Here is a 21732-nt window from a genome sequence, read left to right as displayed (position 1 = left end):
TGTATACAGTTTATTATCAAAGGATGCACCTATGTAGTGGAAAACTTCGTTTAAAGCGGTTTCTACCGATCGTCCCTTTGCATAAGCATGCTGCTTAAATTTTAGGTCTTTGTCGGGTATACTGCTTTTAACCATATTTTAAAGGACATTGTCCCCTATGTAACAAACATATAAGTATTTTACTTGTTTTTTATTCCATTAACCAAAACGAAGGACAGACATTGTTAAAAAATGTTGCCATTGTTGTACTTTACAAAATCAGTCACTGCAAACAAGTTCATAAATTACACAAAACATCAATATAATGTGTTTAATTCCTCTTTATTAAAGATTTATTTTTTCTTATAAATAGCGTAACGAAAATAGCCAATTAAATTTTAAAAAGAAAAACATAAAACTTTTCCATCCTAAGCTGATTTGTATAAGAAACAAAAATAACAAATAAATGCTCTGGTTATTCATAGCAGAGAGTTTTTTTCTAACTACAACAATAATAACTTTAAACTGCTCTAGTTAGCAGATAGTATTTAGCAAATAGTCAATTTGTATAAGCCACCTAAGACTGTGTGAAAGCAGCTGGACATAGAAAATGTTTATTCTACTGCTCCTGTATTTCTATTTACTGACAACTAAAATATAAAGCATAGTGAATTTAATATAACATCAATGTGTCAACACATGTGGTCACAGAAATAGTGGTGAAGGTTGTTTGTATTGTAGAATAATTTGAAAATAAAATAATATATATTTAAAAGCTTGTTTAATGATTTAACAAGTGATATTGGAACAATAGCCGTTTAACAATGCCTGAAGAGACCAGTTAAAGTCGGCTCACAGTGTCATTACTTGAGATGACACTGCCACTTGGGTAAACAGTGGCGCTGTCAGGTGGTACCCACCTCGTTTTAACCCCTGCAAACGGCTGTTTGCCTGCTAAGATGAGAGACATTTTGCTCAAGTGCACGAGTTAATTTCCGAAATGCAAAAACTTCACTTCCATTTACAACCACGCAGATGGGATGGCCTCTGTTGAGTCGTCAACAGCCGACGTATTCCGTAGACCGAAACACGAATACATCAAATAATCCGAGGACTTGTTCTTACTCACAGAGAACACACTGTGGTAAATCAGGTATGATCGGAGTAAACCATGAACGTACTTGGACATGGAAGAAAAATTCAATGGTATCACTTGTATAATATACCTTACATCCATCACCATTTAACCCAGTACACTTCTCATTCATGCGACACACTCATTGAGAACAACATCCGACACACTCACTCAAGGTATACGTGTTGGTGAGATCCGTATACCCCTACATTCATCCTGTATCAAATACACTTAACAGCAACTCATTCCCAACGCTTAGTCTCAAAGGCACTCTGTTGTATCGGCAACAGCAGAATTAAAGATTTCACCGTGCATCAGTTTTTTAACCGACATTATCTTCCCCCAACCTCTCCAACCGGAACAAGACAAAGTCAGAAAGTCTTCCCTGTAGGCTATCGGTTCCCGTGGTATCATATTATGTGGTTCTCAGTTTCGACCTCATTTCAAATCATTTCAAAGAGAGCGAGGCTATTTTTGATCATCACCAGTTTATAGTCCCGGCAGTCTAGAGGTATCGGTAGCACCTCCTTTCCCCCGGATTGATGGGTGGGGGAAATTCATCCGCCGCTGCGGATCATATAGAAGTACGAACAGCTATAGCCCGTCTGAAGAATAATAAATCCACTACCTAGGGATAAGTCTCACGATACATAAACTCTTGGAGAAAACAATGGAAATACAAATCGACACTCACTAGCTATTTGTCGACTATAAAGCTATGTTTGATAGCCAAATAAGGGAAAAAATTCTACGTTGGTATTTCTGAACTTGGTATTCCCACGAAGATTGTCCGGCTTTGCATTATGACGATGAAGATCACTAAGAGTGCTGTGAAGATAGGAGCAAACCCCTTTTTCGACAAGACGATGACCTATCCTACGACTTTTTCAATTTGCTGATGAAAAAAATCTTGCAGGAGACGAAAGTTAGGACCATTGGCAATATTCATATATTTAAGAACCGGGAGTAATAGCAACAATGATGTTAGTTTGGAAATCAAGCGAAGAATAACAGTTGCAGATAGGTGCTTTTTTGGACTTAGTAAGCAATTAAAGAGTGCTGAAACGTAGACAATAAAGTAGTTGGATAAGTAAGCGCTGGCGGGGTTCGAAAGGAAAATTGTCCGATAGTTTCCGGATTAGGATGAAACATAAGCTCTATGGAATTTATGCGGACTAAAGTGTATTAAAACGTACTAAAGTCCAAAAGTTGCGCAGGCTTGGACACGTATGGTGTATGGATAATCATGCCCCAGGGATGAACCTATGGATGTGACTAAACGAAAAAAATACGACCCAAATGCTGTTGGGATGAACAGGTACAAAAGGATCTAAAAAGCACTTAGTTGCTATAACCAACTGGCGGCATCACGCATTGGACAGAAATAACTGTTTAATATTTTCTTGAAGAAAATTACTAGTCGACAACGAAGACTTGTAAGTATTGTAAGTATTCAATTAATACTTTGAATGGTTCAACAATAATTATTAACAACTATTTCTCTGTCCACATGTGTAACTGACAACTAGAATATATGTATGTGTGTATATAAAGCAAACTAAATTTGTATTACAACAACTAAATATGTATGTATCTGTGTTATAAACTTTGTACACATTCATACATAAATGGCCAACATTGTTAGATTAACATTAGAATATAAAACAAACTTCACATCTATTCTAACTGATTTTTACTGGTGTCTGTGCGCGTATTTATTTAAGTATATATTTCTATTACTATTTGTACTTGTTGTTAGACTTTGATGGCGATAAGTATCAAAGTTGCGTAAACTTAAATACTCTATACACTGATAAGTTACAAATTAGTTTTTATGTAAATACATTCATTCATTTGTACAATAATTTGCTCACAGACCCAACAACTCTTACTAGCTCAATTCAGACCATCGTTTATTCAGGAATAAATTGCCCGCTGGCCCATGTCGATGTTTCGTTTGTCCTTGTTATATTATTTTTCTGTTTTTTATTATGTTTTGTTTTAAGACAAATTAAAATTCAAATAATTCTTGATAAGAATTGTTAAGAACTCTACTAATACTATGACTACTACTGATGCTGCTGCTGCTGCTGCCATAAACAACAACAATATTTACAACTACTGATGTACATATAATGTGCACCTCGTTTAATGTGGCAGTCTGTGTTATCAAAGAAATAAAATTCCCAATGTCCAAGTAAACAGAAAAGAGGAAACAAAGCGTAAAAGATTTATGTTCTAGTTGAAGCCTCAAAATACACACAACAAAAATAACTTAAACAACAACAGCAAGGAATTCTATATAAATTTCATATTGTTAAGAAGAAGAAAAAATACAAAATACAAACAAAAACTTTTTGATATATAAATTTTTTTGTAACTAAAGGACTCTAAAATCTTTGGGAAAAAAGTAACGAAATAAATTAATGCGTGCAACGCAATTTTCCTTTAACAATGACAACAAAAGGAAGCAAAAACAAGAAAATGAAAAAAAAAAACAAAGAAAATAATAAAAAATAAAACAGTAACAACAACATAAAACAACACGTTAAAATTCAAATTAGACGCATTCAACATGGCGTAACATACACTCACCCACTTTTACGCACACACATACACTCAAACACCCACCCACGTAAAGGAAATTTTAAATGTCTACAAAATTTAAACACTAATTGGTTTGTAACACAAGGACTTTAAACGCTCAAGTAAGTAAAACAAGTGAAATTGATCTTTTCGAAGAACGAAAAATAGAAATAAACAAATACAAATAAAATATGCAAAGTAAAAGTCGACAGTGCGATAAAGCTTTACGTAATATTTGCTGCAAATGAAATATGTAAAGGATTCAATTTCCACCCGATATTTCTTTATAAGCAGCTGTATTACTTCATACATTAAGTAACAATTTGTAGTTGTGTTTGACGAACATTTTTGTTGTTGTTATAAATGGTCTGCTTTTCAGTTCATTCTGTCACGTCGAGTTTCTAAAATATTCAAAATTTTGGAGTAACTCCTGTTTCACCGACCTCATTCCAAAAAGTTTTTTCTCCATGAACTCCATGGTAAGCCAGTCGCCAATCAATATCCGCGATACAACAAGTTGATGAACATGTTATTGTGTGAAACACCTTTGACATTTAAAAGGCCTATTGTAGGGGCTCGGTTTAATTTCAAAATTATTGCTATTTTGCTACTTAATTATCGATTTTCATCACAATATCGACTTAAAAGTCATAAAGGCAAAAGGTTATCCTCTCCCTTCTTTTCAACCCACTCCTCCATTGGTACGGTTAACGGCATATTAGTTGCTAAAAACGTTAATAGCCAATAGACTTCCTCTGGGCCACGATACGCATCGGATCATTATTTGAAAAGGATCTTCCAGCCTGAAGCCAATAGATCAGGTTTGATTTGGTACGGTATTGACAAAATGATTTAGTCATCGTTTATTATGAACCTTTTTAGCAGAGATGGACAAGTGAATTCTATTTCAATACAACTAGAACAAGATCAGAATAAGACCTCACAGCTTATTTTGTCAAACCTAGTCGCCTACAGCTTAACAAGATATTTGGAAGGTGAAAATGCACGCCGGAGAACTTGGCTTGACGATACGATAATGTTTATATCAGGCACTGCACTTGTTTCGGAGTACTATATTTAAGTTACAATATAGACCCGTGTCCATAGGAGCCATTGATTCTCAATTCATCTTATTTTTAAGTAATAAAATTGCAAACTAAATAATGTTTCTATAACATCCTATTATAGGGTGAAAATGTATTTAAAAACATTTTGTTCATTGTCAGTTTAGTTTGAAAATACACAGCCACAATTACAACAAACACAAGTATCGTGAATATTGTATTGTGTCCTTCGTTCCGGCAGCCTTGTGAGTACTTGACATTAACAAAAATTATTTGGTCTTGTTTTCATTCAAAATTCGTAAAAAACAACAAAAAGCAAATGAAAAGTAAGAAAATAATTTAAACAATTTTGTGCACCACCTCATTCCATGCGTCCGTCCATCCATCCATCCATCCACTCATCCATCCATCCGTGTGCTACAATTATTCGTACTTACTGGCTGAATTGCTCTCACATACACACTTACGAACACTACTACAAACTAGAACTGCAGCCTGTTAGGAAAAACACCTCATCTATTTTAAAATAATTTCCCCAAGGGGTTTTCGTAAGAAAACAAAAATAAAAAGCAACAACAACAACAAAAGTACGAAAATACAATAAAGAAAGCAAGTAAGAGCTTGTTGAGGCTTGTAACTTTCGTTATGTGAAGCAAACGAACAAGCTTTAACAGTATCGCCCCGTTAAACATCATCATCACAGTCACGTTGTATAAAATGTGATTTTTTTTTCTACTATTTTGGTTTTTTTTACTTTTGTAGTTTCAGTTCTGAAAAAAATTTTAAACGAAACCCTAGTATGCTTGAATGGCCAAAGTCATGCTCGAAACATTGGATAATTTAAAAAACGAAATGTATAAATGTAAGAATAAGAAAACTAGTTGTATGAACACTCAAGCATTTAATTCATACACCGTTTAATTTCTCTATCACCTCTCTCTACTTGTCTCTCCACCCTACGTAATTTGGCCAACTTTCTTATATACACCATTTCCAATTATATATCCGAACTTTGTAATCATATGTATATCTGCAATATTTTAGAATTTTTCAAAATCTATTTTAGAAAATTCCTATTGAATTTCATATATGGTGGATGTCTTCCGTTTAGGACATTGATCCTGCTATAATTGGTATTTTCTGAAATAAGAATTTACGACATATAAATTAAAATTTGGAAATAGTGTAGTCAAATATGTTTTTTTCTTATTTTAACAGTTATACCTTTTAGAGGAAAACTTTGCGACGTTTGTGTTTTTTATGTAAAAACTGCGTACTTGTTTTCGTTTTCAAAAAAATGTTTAACATCAAATTCTAAACTCCAGGAAATTTCAATGTGAATTGAACACAACCACATACATATAGGTACTAGTACCAGTTGAAAGATATAAAAAGTATCATTTTTGACAACTATTTTTACATATAAAATTCCTATTACAAATTATCAACAACTTTAATAATAATTCATTACACCCTCCCCCACCATCAGTGGTGAAAGAGTGTATATATAAGTTTGTCATTCCGTATGTAACACCAAGAAATATTCATCTGAGACCCAAGAAAGTATATATATTCCGGGTCCTTATCAATTTCTGTGTCGATTGAGCTATGTCCGTCTGTCTGTCTGTGTAAAACACTCTCACCTTAAAACTAAGCAAACAAAATCAACCAAGTTCTCCGAAAATATTCATTATTGGCCTGAGCAGTTTGGTATTGAAAATCAGTAAAATCGGTTCACAACGTAAAAAGTTATGAGTAAAAATTTCGGACTACCTCGAAAAAAATTACGTTTTTTTTCTTATTCTCGAGTAGTTTTCTCTGAATTCTGTCACACGTTATTTATTTTGTCCAGAGATCAATTATGTTCAAACTCAAAACAATCGGTCCAAAATTTCGCATAGCCCACATACAAAGGTCCATATTCTCGAAAATGGGTTTATTGTTATTAACATCGTCAAAAATATCGGTTTCACCTCGAAATTTTGCATATATGTATATAATATGAACAGAAATCATATTACGTAAACCTGTATCGGTCCATAAATGATCATAGCTCCCATAGGTCCACTTCTGAAAATCACTTAAATGCACATAACTAATTAAGAAATAAAGATATTAGAATAATATTCGACATACATATGTTTTGTGTATACATATATCCCTCTCAAAATATTTTTCGGATTGGTCCATGATAGGGCATAGCTCCCATATAAGGTCCACTTCCGAAAATCATTTAAGTGTACATAACTAATTAAGAAATAAAGATATTGGAATTATATTCGACATAAATATGTTTTGTGTATACTTATATCACTCTGAAAAATATTTTTCGGATCGGTCTATAATAGGGCATAGCTCCCATATAAGGCCTATTGCCGATAACCACGTAAACGCACATATTTCATTACTGAATGACGATATATGTATAAAATTCATCATGAATGTGTTTAAAGTACATATAAAAGACCCTGAGAAATTTTTTCGGGATCGGTCATTAATTAGTCATAGCTACCATATAATGGCCCACTTACGATAACCACGTAAATGGACATATTGCCTTACTGAATGAAGATATCGGTATAAATTTCGTATTGAATGTGTTTAAAGTAGATATGAAATCATTCTGAAAAATATTAGGATCAGCCTATAATTGGACAAAGCTCTCATATAAGGTCCATCTTTAAGTCACATTACCTCATATATTTCATTAATATATAAGTTTATATGGACAAAATCCGATATATTATATTTTAAGTATCGGTAAATCATTCTGCGAAATTTGGTTCGGATTGGTCATATCTTCCATAACAGGTCCATAAACTAGTTATAGACTTGATCAATGTATATAGCACTCTAACTTGTTTATAAATTATGTTAATGTATATCCAGACCCTAAACATTCCTGAGTCTATAATCTAAAAGTGCCAACTCATCTTTCGGTCGAACTACGCTTTTGATGACAAATATCTACCCATCTCCGATACAAGTAAGAAAGTATAGTCGGGCATAGGCGTCTATATAAATAAATTTCATATAAAAAATGCATTGATATCGAATTTTACCTTAGGAACTGATATTCTAAATGTTGCTTTATGTGGGGGAAAGATTCTCATAAAATTCGGATTTATAATTTACTAGCTATACCCAGTGTGCTTTGCTACCCTAAAAGCAATATAAATAAAAAATCTTCTTAATAATTTTGAAGATTCTAACTGTAATGATTTCCAGAGATGCATTTTTTCGGAACGTTAATTAAGATTTTAATGTAATCGATGACAAATTAAAAAAAATCTAATATTTTCCCAGATATACGAAATTTTGTATTTAATTCATATAGGGGGTGCCAAGACCCCATTGAAAGTCCTCCCATTATTCTCTAAATGTTCACATAAATGTCAAAGATCTTCATGTAGAATTTGAAGATTCTAGGTCTAATAGTTTTTCAGATATACGAATTTTTCTATTTAATTCATATGGGAACTCACAGCCCCCAGATGAAAGTCCGCCCTTTTTTTCTCCAAAATGTTCATATGTATAATAAAGTTCTTCTTGCAATATTTGAAGAATCTAAGCGAAATTTTGTATTTAATTCATATGTGAGGTGCCAAGCCCCCCATTGAAAGTCCGCCCGTTATTCTCTGAATGTTCTCATGAATGTCAAAGTTCTTTAATTAAAATTTGAAGATTCTAGCTCTAATAGTTTCTCAGATATAATATTTTCCTATTTAATTTATATGGGGGCTCCAAGCCCCCCATGACGAAAGTCCGCTCTTTTTTCTCCAAAATGTTCAGATGAATATTTAAGTTCTTAGTGCAAAATTTGAAGAATTTAGTTCTATTAGTTTCCCAGATAAACGAATTTTTGTATTTTATTAATATGGGAGGTGCTGCTCCCCTCATGGGTAGTCCGCCAATTAGTTCCCAAAATGTTTACATGGATGTTAAAGTTACTCGTGCAAATTTTTGATATTCTAACTATAATAGTTTCTCAGATAAACGAATTTTTGTATTTAATTTATATGGGAGGTGCCACGCCCCCTAATGCTAATCCGCACACTTTTTGTCTTATATAATTATATTGATACTAAAGTTGCTCCGACAAAATTTGAAGACTCTAACTATTATATTATCTCAGATATACTAATTTAATATTTTCTTAATATGGGCGTGGCACGTCGCCCACATGAAATTTCAACATAAAAAGTAGCCTCCAGACATACAGGAAGAAACTGTGAAAATTTCAGGAAAATCGGTCCAGCCGTCTATAAAGCACAAACAAACAAACATACATACTAACACACTTTCATTTTTATATATATAGATAAAGTAAGTTGTACTGAATATCACGTTTAATTATACCCACCATCAAAAAAGATGGTTGTATATTGATTTTTTCATTCCGTTTGTAACACATCGAAATATTGGTCATAGAACCATAAAAGTATATATATCCTTATTAAATTCTAAGACGATCCAGCCATGAAGCTAGACAGTTGAAATTTTACACAAATATTCTCTATTGCTAAAGTTTGTATTGAAAATGAGCAATATTGGTCCACGTTTTCGTATAGCCCCCATACAAGTGGACCTACAAAAAACAGCTTTAACGGGCATAACTGTTTTAGAATTACGGGTATAGCGATGAAATTCGACATAAATAAGTTTGATATGAGCCAAAATCTTTCTACCAAATTTTTTGAGGATCGGTCATTATTGACCCTACCCCCCATATAAGGTCCCCTTCAGAAAATTACTTAAACAATCTTTGCTGGCTTAAAAATACGAGTTATGAAATCGAAATAAGAAACTTTTATACGAAAGTTAATCTTGGTACCGAATTTCATGTGGAATGTGGCGGTAATTCAGCCTACCCTATAAAAATGTGAGTACATCGATTATATTCAATGTAAACAAGTTTTATAGGAACCAAAATCGGTCTACAAAAAGTTATGAGGGTATGATCAATAATTGACCATACCCCACATATAAGGTCCCCTTTAGAAAATTTGATGGGGAGGATTCAGGAAGTTACTAGTCCAGCGATGAAAATCGACATAAAAAGGTATATACTTAGGAACATAATTCTTCATTCCGAATTTAATGAGGACTGATCTATAACTGACCCTAGCCCCTATAAAAGGATAGAGTTTTGGTTATTCAAACACGAGTTTCCTTATTCAAAATACGAGTATTGGAATTTGACATAAACAAGTTCTATACAAAACGAAATTCTATGTACAAAATTTAATTGACGCATATAAAGGTCCTCTTCAGAAAATTACTCATACGCTCACGGTTTAAAAATTGAACAAAAATATATTGTCATTAAAAATTAATATTTTGTTAGTACAAAAGAGCTCGGCCCATAATTGACTTAAGCCATATTCCAAATATCGCCCTGATGTTTATAGGAGAGCATTCCTTTTACGGCATACGGTTTGATGGTGGGTATATGAGATTCGGCACAGCCGAATATAAAAAAAAGGATTTCTGCTAAGGTCAAATGTGGCATTACGAAAATAGGCCTCGTTGTTTATGCTTACATTTAAAGAAATACTGGTATATTTGATATAAGCTTAAAATAGGAATAGGAAAATTCCGGTGGTATGAGGGCTAGGTAAAATAATAGACCGATTTTTACCATTTTTGGGCCAAGAAACTCATAAGGTCAAAATTTCATCGACATATTTTGAAAATTGCATGAAGTACAGTGCATGTAAGGACGGACATAGCATATACACACGGAATGTGATTCGATACTTAAGGGAAAGGATACCGGAAAGCAGAAAGCCTAAAAATTTAGAAGATACAACGAAACATCAAGACTACGGACCTTAGGACCTTAGTTTTCTTAATGAAATATGTCTATGTAGCTTTTTAACTCATTACTTTTCAATGGAAGTTTTTTCTGGGTATTTAAGTTTGTATGTGTCTTATTCGAATAAAACAAAATATATGGCTTATTAGAAAAACTTGAAAATTTTTTGTTGTTGGAGTTGTTGTTGGTTTTGTTAATATTTTCCCCGTCTTTTCTATTTTGAAAAAAAATGTATGAAAAAAAAAATAAGAAATAAACATCAAGTTAAACAAAAATATTTTGAATGCATCAATAAGTGCTCAAGATGGCGTAAGAAATATAACGCGTAAAAAAGAAATCAAATGTTCATATACAGAAATAATTATACATACATATGTACATATCTATGTAAGTATATAATATTTTTCATTCATATGTTCATTCTAAATATGTATTTATTCTTATTAGGGTGTTATTATACAGCTAATCCAAGGCACACTTCGTGCCATATTATTAGTGTCACATTTTTTGACATCTTATAATATGGCTCGAATTTAAATCGCAGGTACAATTAAACTATCAGAGGTATTATTGACCTATTTTTTACTTTTATTTATTTATTATATATTATTTTATAATATAATGTACATGGATACCGAAAAATTTTAAATTCTTAAAACTTTCTAGTTGAAACAGTCATGTGAAAAATCAACCTTTTTTGGCCATAGCTTGCTCATGTTAAGGACATAGAGTCATATTCGAGTAACTCTAGATATATTTTAAGTAATAAAATTTAATAGTATGGGAATTGATTTGCACAACCCTTAAAAGTGTGAGCGACTATTTAGACTGTCAAACTTGAACAGTCTCATTGTGCATTTCAGTTGTGAATACAGAAAAAGTTATTTTTAAACACAAGTGAATAAATGGAATATGGAGATTATTACAAATCATTTTATCCCATTTAATTAAACTTTTATGGTGAGTTAGATCGAAGTTTACGAGCTTTTTCAGTTCACTGCGCAATAGGTTGTCCCGTGGACTATTTTTTTTTTTTGTAGGAATACCTCTCAATCGAAAAAGTCCAGTACAGTATTCTGGAATATTGAGCTTATCGCGTAAAAATAACACAGGCCAAGACATTTTTATCCCAGAGACCAAAGTACACTTTCCCAAAGCATCGCTAAATCCGAATCTTCACCATCACATCAGGTTTTTGAGATATGATCGTCTTCGGAATATCTATCTTGGCGTTGTCACCCTTACTCTCAGGATTGTGACTTGAGGTTCCTTCGAGTAAAGTATGGCTTGGCTTCGACTGTGTATTAGAAGACGGGGAGCTCTTTTTCTTCTTAGGTTTATTCTCAGTTGTCAACTCTTCGGGAGACCTGATCCTCTTTGCCTCAGATCTTGTGAGAGAGTCCGATTTTTCCGTTGGAGTGTCGTTGGATTGACTAACTCCTCTGTGCTCCAGATAGTCTTTTCTTAGTAATAGGTAGTTTAGCTATGCTATCACTCACCTGTTTCACCATTTGCTTTACTTCATCCTTTTTGGGATTTTCTATAATGGTGTTGTTATTATCATCTGAGGATTCAGAGTCGGAACCCTCACCTATATTTAAAGGCTGAGGTAGCTTAGAGCTCTCTCCGAGTACATCCTTCTCTATCACCTCTATGTTTTTGCCAATGGTATGCTGTACACTTGACGCATTGTCCGCCACGGAGGCCAAGGTACCCACCTCCGTAGTAGTATTTTGCTCACGATTGCAGGATGACGACGACTCGTGACTGGCGAGTGGATCAACACTTGCCGCCGGTACTGGGTTATTTAGGCCCTGCACCGAAACTTTCATCTTTTTATTTTTATTTTCCATGTTGTTCTTTTCCAGTTTTTTGGTACTCGGGGAATATAATATTCCCAGGTGGTGGACAATCTGCTCTCCCTCAGGAAAAACGGGAAAACGAGGGTGGTTTGCTCGGGGGGAGGTTTCCGTTTTATTTGAGTCGTTATAACAGCGCGGAGACACTCTGAAACGTAGATGCCTTCCCACTGTTATAAGGCCTCAAATATGGTCAAAATGGGGTTTTTAAGTTTTTGAGATATCATGCCTTAAAAACTGAAAAATTACCATTTTATTTGAGTCGTTATAACAGCGCGGAGATACCTTTATTGATATAATCTGATAATTCATCTGAAACGTAAATGCCTTTCCACTGTTATAAGGCCGATATCTCAAAAATGTGATTGAGAAATTCTGAGATCCGCATTCAGCACTTCTCCATCCTTTTGCAGCTTTAATTTATTTGTATTGTCATTAGAATATTTTTGCTGCGATACTTACATATGTAAGTGTATGTAAGCCAATATTGATGTAAGAATATATGTTCATGTGTATTACATACCTACATATTTATTAAAATATTTTATTCATTCCGACATTGCATTATTGAACAATTTTACAGGATTTATTTCAAATATAAATACAATTCATATTTTAAAATCTTTTATTCAAACAAAATGTTCCAATTGAAAGTAAACTCAATGGAAATTTCAATAAATTTGTATGCAAAAAAATGGAGAAATTTAAACGTTTAAAATAATTTATAAGCTGTAGCGTATGCGAAAGTAAATATTGTTTTGCGAATGTTAACAAAAAACTGTATATTCAAAAGAAAAGCAAAAATGTAAATGAAGTAATTTTAATTAATCATTATTCCAATATTATTTACATAGTATTCATCCATACATATGTATGTCGTCAAGTTTTAATTTTACAAAATTATGAATTTTTAAGGCAAAGTAGACGATGCCAGAAATAATGTTAAATTGAACTGAACCTTTAAACAAATCATGGGAATTAAACTGTATGAAATACGGCCCATATTTCTTATATCGTACTCACAATTTTGAGTTATGACAATCTTAAATATGTATAAAACACAAAACCGATTATATATTATTCTGAAAATATATACAAACACATTCATGTACATTAAGGTAATAACTAAAATAAGGCCCCATCACTACGTGTTGTAATAGTTAAAAATTGTATAAAAGTTACCACCCTAATGTACATACTTATATGCAGAAACTTTAAAACAAAAACATATCTGTAGTAAAGTTTTGTTACTGCAAACAATAAGAAGTATTAAAATTTAAACGATGTACAATCAACAGTTTAAATTAAAATGTAATTAAGGAGAAGCACGTGAACATTTCAAATTGATTTCCTTTCGTTTATTTATTTGTTTCGATGTACATATGTTTGTACATATGTATGTATTTATTTCACAACAATTTACAAATGATTTCAATTTAAAATATTTTTCAATTTAATGAGAATACAAATAACTTGTCATACAAATATTATATATTCATAAAGGTATAAAATGGAGCTTATAACTTAAAATATTGAATATATTATAAATTATAATTAGATAAAGTTAATCAGAAGGCAACTCACACATGAAAGTACAGTCATTAATACACACACATACATAAATATTTAATTAATGTTCAAAACTTTATTAGCATTACATATTTTGTAATCTTTAAGTTTATAATAAAAACTCGCTTTCATTTTCATTTTATTATTCGAATAACCCACCGCCAAAAAGATGGGAAACATATTGCATTTGTCATTATGTTTAGAGAGCAAAAAAAACAGTAATTTTAAATTAGGCGATGGAACTACTGAAATAGCCATTAACTCGGGAACTCGTTTTTTTTTTTTTTTTGCAAAAGTTGGTCGGTGGTCTTTTTCAACCAGTGGGTAGCCTTGAGAACGGTCTACCATCGCCCCTTCAATCTTCAATGAAGAAATCAGGTCGCAATTTTTTTACATGGCTGAGCCGGTCCATGTACAAGCACTTTGCTGAAGTACTCAAGCTATCTAATCTCTTGCCATAGTAGCCCCGTTGGGAAACGACAGGTGTCATGAGCAAGCTCAATCTAACCCCGACAAAGGAAAAGGCAATCACTGGTTAGAGTCAATAGAAGGGGCGTACCCAACATCAGGTGAAAGCACCCTATTGATGTTATGAGGAATGCTCTGTCCTTGCAAACATTCTCATCATCTAAAGATTCACCCCAGTGCATTCCTGGACCTCTTAAAGTCGCCCAACCAGTGCTGTTGGTTTGGCAACAGCACCTAGAGACGTATTTGGTAGCCCGAAATACCCAAGATAATAAATCAGGATTCCTTTTCATGAACCGATCTGTAACAAAGGATGTAAGAATTTCCAAAGTCAACTGAACCCAATAATTGCCCCGACAAATAGTCGCGTAGCATAAATCAATATATCCTGTTGAGATGGCAACAGCACCGAGAAACTTTCCCGAAGCGTAAAAAGGCATACTAAATTAGTACTAGCCTCCAATATATGTAGACTTTTCCAATCTTTCACCAATTTTCACATCAGTTCCATTCCCATGATCATAAAGATATTTCTACGGAATGACAGGCAAATACTGAATGTTAACCTGACAATTCCCCAGCATATACCGAATTAGACAATGCATTATATATAGGGTATATCAGCCCTTAAACCAACAATCTCTCCCCTCGAATTTGGGTTTAAACCAGAGCCACTACGTGGAACCCGAAGGAACCTCAACCAACTGACCATCCAGGACAAGTCCTGTGGGCAACTGGCCACCCGTAGTACCAGTATGTGGTTCTCTGGTTAGACCCCATGTCAAATCATTCCCGATTTTTCGCTGAAAAAATGTAGTATGAGTACTTTTGCACTTTATTTGGTACGTATGTCAGCAATACTAGAGCAAATACACACCATTGTAGGTGATGCTGGTTTACATGTGAATATAGCTAAAGCCAAGGTCCTGCGTCTGAATACCACCAACCTTCGAAAATTCCAAATTAAGAACGTTAATCTTGAAGATGCCCAATCCTCTATATATCTGGATAGTGTTATATATATAACAGGCGCCTCGAGAGTCGATATTGCAAATCGCATAAAAAAGGCAAACCAAGCATTTAGAGCTTTACAAGTGACTTGGAAATCATACCTAATCCATCTTAGAACTAAACTCTGCCTTTTTTCATCCAACGTTCGTTCTGTGCTGCTGTATGGATGCGAATCTTGGAACACCACAGCAAACGAACTGCAATCCATACAGGTATTCAGTAATCGATCATTGCGCAAACTGCTTGGGATATTTTGGCCCAATGTTATCTCAATCCGAGATATGTATGTGGCAAAGAACTGGTTAAACTGGAGAAATAAGTATGCAGATTCGTAATCGTAAATGGAGTTGGATTGGCCATGGTCTCAGACACAACAATGACAACGTAGCCTAGATGGCAATAGAATAGAACCTTCAGGACAATAGAAGTAGAAGCAGACTCGCCAACACCTGGAGAAGGCAAATCGAAACGGAAACGAATTCAACTGGAAACCCCTGGGCAGAAATGAAGCTAATAGATCAGAATAGAAACATTTTGTTGTGGCCTTTTGTTCCACCTTGGAAATTATTTAAAAACATACTTTAAATTTTATAAAATTCGTTTCTACCAGAATTTAATAATTTCTCACACGTGTATGCATTTTAAAATATTTTTCCACCTAAAAAGTTATAAAAAGAATTAAATCTTTAAAAAATAAACGCTTAAGTGCGAAATACTTAAACAAACTGTCGACGTTCTTTTTGTTTTTCCAGCAGACAATAAAAACAACTAGAGCATACAAAAAAAAATTAAAGAAAAACCAAAAAGAGCAACAAAAAATCAATGATAATTTTTTTGAAAGATAACAATGGATGTTGCTAATTTAGCTTTTTTATACACACCACCCGAAAGATACACCCCCCATATTGATTGATTATGATATGTGAAGTATTTTACATGGAAATATTGCTAATATATAGATTCACAAGAGAGAGATATAGTAATGTTTATCCATTTTCTGAAAACACTGGAGAAAAATATTGGAACAACTTTTGCTTCCTTCCGAAATCTATTATCTCAGGAAGCAATAAAAAGTCAATTTAAGTTTTAAATAGCTCTTATTTGAAATTTATCAAGTTATAAAATGTTATCCTTTGATGCAATTTATTATCCACGAATGAAGTTGTATAATTGCATTTTGAATTGAGCTTTCAGTTAAAAGCTATATAAACTTTCAAATTGACAACACTAGCCGACCGACTGACAATGAAACGTGTATGAATATTGAAGATTATGCTAACAAAGCAAATTTTTCCATAAAATGAATTTTTCTTTAAATAAAAACACTTTCAGTTTTGAAGACTTGGCAAAATGTTAATTTCTCTAAAGATGATTACAATGGTTGTGGATGACAACGTTGAAGAAGACTGTTATGGTGATGATGATGTTGATGATGTTGTTGTTCTTTCTAATAATGCTACTGAAGATGATTTCAATGATAATGGGTTTGATGGTGGTTATTGTTTTATTTTTATTGCCAATCTTTGTACTAAGTTTATTAGGGAAGTAAGTTTTTGCTAATTTTTAAATTATATTAAGGGAAAATATCATGAAATTTCTTTGAGTAGGCTTTGCTGGTTTTTCATCATATGAGGCCCTAAATCTATGTCTTTATCCCTTATTATTAAGAACAAATTTAAATTTTGATTTCATGTCAAGTGACCCTAATTTTGAACCGAAATTTTCAGCAGTGTTGGTCTTATTGGATAGTAGTTTATAAACATATTTCAACCTGATCGCCTAAGAACTTTATGAGTTACAGCTGATCAAAATTTGCCATTTATGCCAACCACACTTTTACTGTAGGTATCTATCCTGCCCCATTGTGTCACGAGTTAACGTTATCACATTTAAACAAAAAACCACCCTAATGTTTTTAGACTACTATGTGTAAATGAATGATTGAATGTATGTGTTTACCATAAAAATTAGATACAGTTGGTTACCACTAACACTACGAGCACTCACTCGCACATATCCTCGAACATACTCCTCCACCCACTCCTGTACATTATTAAAACCATTCAACACCACATCACTACTGTTTGGATTGTGTATTGTTTTTTTTTTTTTCTTCTTTAATTTGATGATGACAAAAATAATGTTAAAAATGTCATGAAGTTGTTGTTTCTTTTTGTCTTTATCAAGTTTAAGTCTATTAAAATGAAATTTGTATATAAAAACTTCCAGCGGGCTTCTTATTAAAAAAATAATATTTTTTGATCTGAAAGAAAAACAACGGAAACACTAAAGCTAAAGCTGGAAAATGTGAAGACACATTCATTTCAATGGCAATGAAAACGCATCATCATTAACACCTGTATCCTTGACTCCTCAAATTGTACACATACATACGCCCATCCTTCCACCCATAAAGGTACATACTTACATACATACAAACATTTATTTCTACAAATACATGTGTAAGTATATATTTGAGAATACGAGTACAATATCAGTTGTGAGTGACATTTTATGTGAAAATTTATATGAATAGATATGTCTATATGTACACATGTGTACAGAAAATTAGTTGTGTTCATTATTTGCATTTTGAAGAAAATGTAAATATTAAAAATTATTAAAAATATAAACAATATAAGGCATTCAATAGATTAACTAGCTAATAATTTTAAATTTTAAGAAAAACTGTTAACCTCTTTTTCTGTTCACATATGTATGTATGTACTTATAAAGGAGTGTATGTATGTATATGTAGTTGTTATGAAATAAAAACAAAATTTATGTTCCATGCCAAATTGGTAACACACATGCATACATTTATACTATTTGGAAGTATGTGTATAACGCATACAATAAATTATCTTGAATGTCTTCTCCTTTCCTTATTCTTGCAGTTGTCGCGTTGTTGCTGCTTTAGTAGTTCGTATTTATGGCGGTAGAAGAATTAAACGTTAACGATTGAATATTAGAGGGTCTTGTGATAAATTTATTATTCATTTGTTAAAATGATACGCTTGTAATAGAGAGAACTTTGAATATTTATTTGAATTTATTGATAAAGAAATCCCTCTAATTAAGCTATATCCTTAATTATATGGTACGAAAGTACCAATTTCCAGTTGGACTACAAATCCCGAAATCCATAATTATTTTAACGGGAACCCAAAAATTTAACGAAAGTTTATGAATTTTATACTTAATATAACGATATCCCAAAAAATTGAATTTTTTGAAATAAACAATATTACTTATATTGCAAGCTGAATATATATTCAAAACAGAATAATTAAAGAAATTATTCATATTCCCAATTTCTGACCTATCGATTAAAATGGCCGTAATTTGGAATGTTACCTAATGAACTTTTTGAATTTATTCTAATATAATAAATTAGATTAAATTCACGCGCTATTTCTATTTCCATGATATGGATTGAACTAAATGATGGAGTCAGTCATCAGTGTGGTATTCCAATAAAAAACTTAAATTCAAATAAACACTCATTACTAAATAACCTATTATAATATACACTACCAGACACGAACCTTCTATTATAATGATAATTTACTTAAAATGGTCCCCATATTATGAAATTGATAATCCACAGTTATGAATTTACAAACCAACTAGATACACTTATAAATCAAATTTTAAACAAGTAAGAAAGTATAGTCGGGCGTGGCCGACCATATGATACCCTACACCAGTTATGAATATTAAATGTGATTTATTTTTCATAATAAAGCATTTATCTTCAATATTCCCTTGTTCCGATACATTTAAGCAATTTATGGATGAAAAAATAATTTTCTGAAAGAGGCTTTATATGGGTGCATCGCACAAATATCGCGATGCTGAATTTCATCGCGATATTTGTGTTTATAAGTTAATTTGGGACATTCAAGTAATTTTCTGAAGGGGACTTTGTATGGGAGCTAGGGTCAAATGGGGCCCGATCTTTATGAAATTTGGCAGGGTCATCAAGACTTCTATAAAACTTAGTTGTGCCGTATTTTATCGATATATCTGTATATTTAACATAATTATGAGCTCAGAAGCCCTTTTCGGGGGGTTCTGTTCTATGGGGGTTAGGTGAAATAATGGACCGATTTTAACCATTTTCAATAGGCTTCGTCCTTGCGACCTGTAGTTTGCGCACAAGGTTTACATGGACAGCCAGTTTTCGACCCTACTCCTCCTATTGGGTCCACTTCAGGAAATGGCTTTAACGCTCATTACTGTCTTAAAAATACGAGTAAAGCGATGAAATGCGACACACGTAAGTTTCTTACGAGACAAAACCTCTTTACCAATTTTTTTTGGATCGGCCCATAAATGACCCTTCCCCTATTATAAGGTCCCCCTCTGCAAATGACTAGAATGCTCATTACTGGCTTTAAAATATGAATGTTGTGACGAAATTTGAAACACATAAGTTTAATGCGAGCCAAAATCTCTCCACCAAATTTAGGGAGGATCGCTCCATAATTGACCCTACCTCCCACATAAGGTCCCCTTCAGAAAATTTCTTAAACGATCATTACTGGCTTAAAAATATGAGTTATGAAATACATTAACGCTAATTACTGGCATAAAAATGCGAGTACAGCGATGTATAACTCAGGAAACAGTTTTGGTTATTAAAATACGAGTTTTCCTTATTTAAAATACGAGTATTGCGCTGAAATTTGGCATAAACAAGTTCTATACAATCGAAATCTATGTACAAAATTGTATGAGTATCGGTTCATAATTGACGCATATAAAGGTCCTCTTCACAAAATTACTCATACGCTCACGGTTTAAAAATTGAACTAAAATATTTGGTTTTTAAAAATTAATAGTTTGTTATTTCAAAAGAGCTCGGTCCATAATTGACTTAAGCCATATTCCAAATATCACCCTGATGTTTATAGGGGAGCATTATTTTTACGGCATACGGTTTGATGGTGGGGATATGAGATTCGGCACAGCCGAATATAACACTCTTACTTGTTTTTTATATTATAATATGATGAATTTTACCTAAATTTCGACATATTTGAACAATTTACCAATGAAAATTTTGAGGCTACGGTCAAAGGGAACATGATCTTTAGAAAAATCGGAAGGACTATCAAGGTTAGTAAAACACTTTATTCTGCCAATTTTTGACGAAATAATCGTATATTTAACATAATTATGAGCACAAAAGTCATGTTCGGGGGGTTCGGTTGTATGGGGGTTAGATGAAATAATGGATCGATTTCAACCAATTTCAATAGGCTTATTCCCTGACAAATTTCATTTAATTATCTTGGAAATTGCGATCTATATTCTGATAACAACGTTTACATGAACACGGACAGTAGGACGTACGAACATAGTTAAATCAATTCTGAATCGATCAGTATAACTAAAGTCGGGTATAGGACCAATATTTTTGTGCGTTACAAACACCAGCACTATAGTGGTTTAGGGTATTATAAGACCGATGTATGTATTTCATAACATAGTGAAACTGAAAATGATCATATTCTAGATCAGAATTTTTACGTTCTCCTTTAGAGACATCATGTCTCTGAAATCCAAGCAAAATCTTTTGATCGTGTTAGTTTTTTTGACCTCAATATGTGGACCAGATTTATTTCAAAAGTATAAATTCAAAATTAAACATTTTCGGAAGAATATGAAAGCTGTATACATATAGGATAGGAATAGACACTGGTTCCATTAGGACATTTTAAGGATGGAAAGACGTTATTAAGTTTAATAGGTCCCAATAATGTTTGGCAAATACTGCTGAACGACCAAAAACAGACTAATTGAATGGCAACTATCTAAAAACGAATTTTGAAAACGTCTTCCGATTTCACTTTGTCGTAGCTATCAATCTCTTCGCAATTAAAAATCAAATTTTAAATTTTTAACAATTCTACTTTACTTTTTTTGAGAACAGCGAACAGAAAATTTGTTGATACCGAGAAGATTATGTGCATCCAAAAAACAACTATTTTTAATGTAAAATTCAATATTATGACGAAAATCCCAAAAGTTTAAATAATTCCAATTTTGAGAATATACAATTTTTTTGGGAATTGAGGGATTCGCATGATCCTCTTTAGAAAAATACATTAACCCTCATTATTGGCTTAAGAAATTTGACATAACCGAAATCTGTTTACGAACTGTTATGAGGACCGATCCATAATGAACCCTATTTCCCGTATAAAAAGTGACTTTCAAAAACATTACTGGCTA

Source organism: Lucilia sericata, unplaced genomic scaffold, assembly GCF_015586225.1.
Source record: "Lucilia sericata isolate MDLA Ls3-8-SP2 unplaced genomic scaffold, ASM1558622v1 Contig000046F_arrow, whole genome shotgun sequence".
NCBI classification, from domain to species: domain Eukaryota; kingdom Metazoa; phylum Arthropoda; class Insecta; order Diptera; family Calliphoridae; genus Lucilia; species Lucilia sericata.
Note: the sequence above shows the minus strand (reverse complement) of the source record.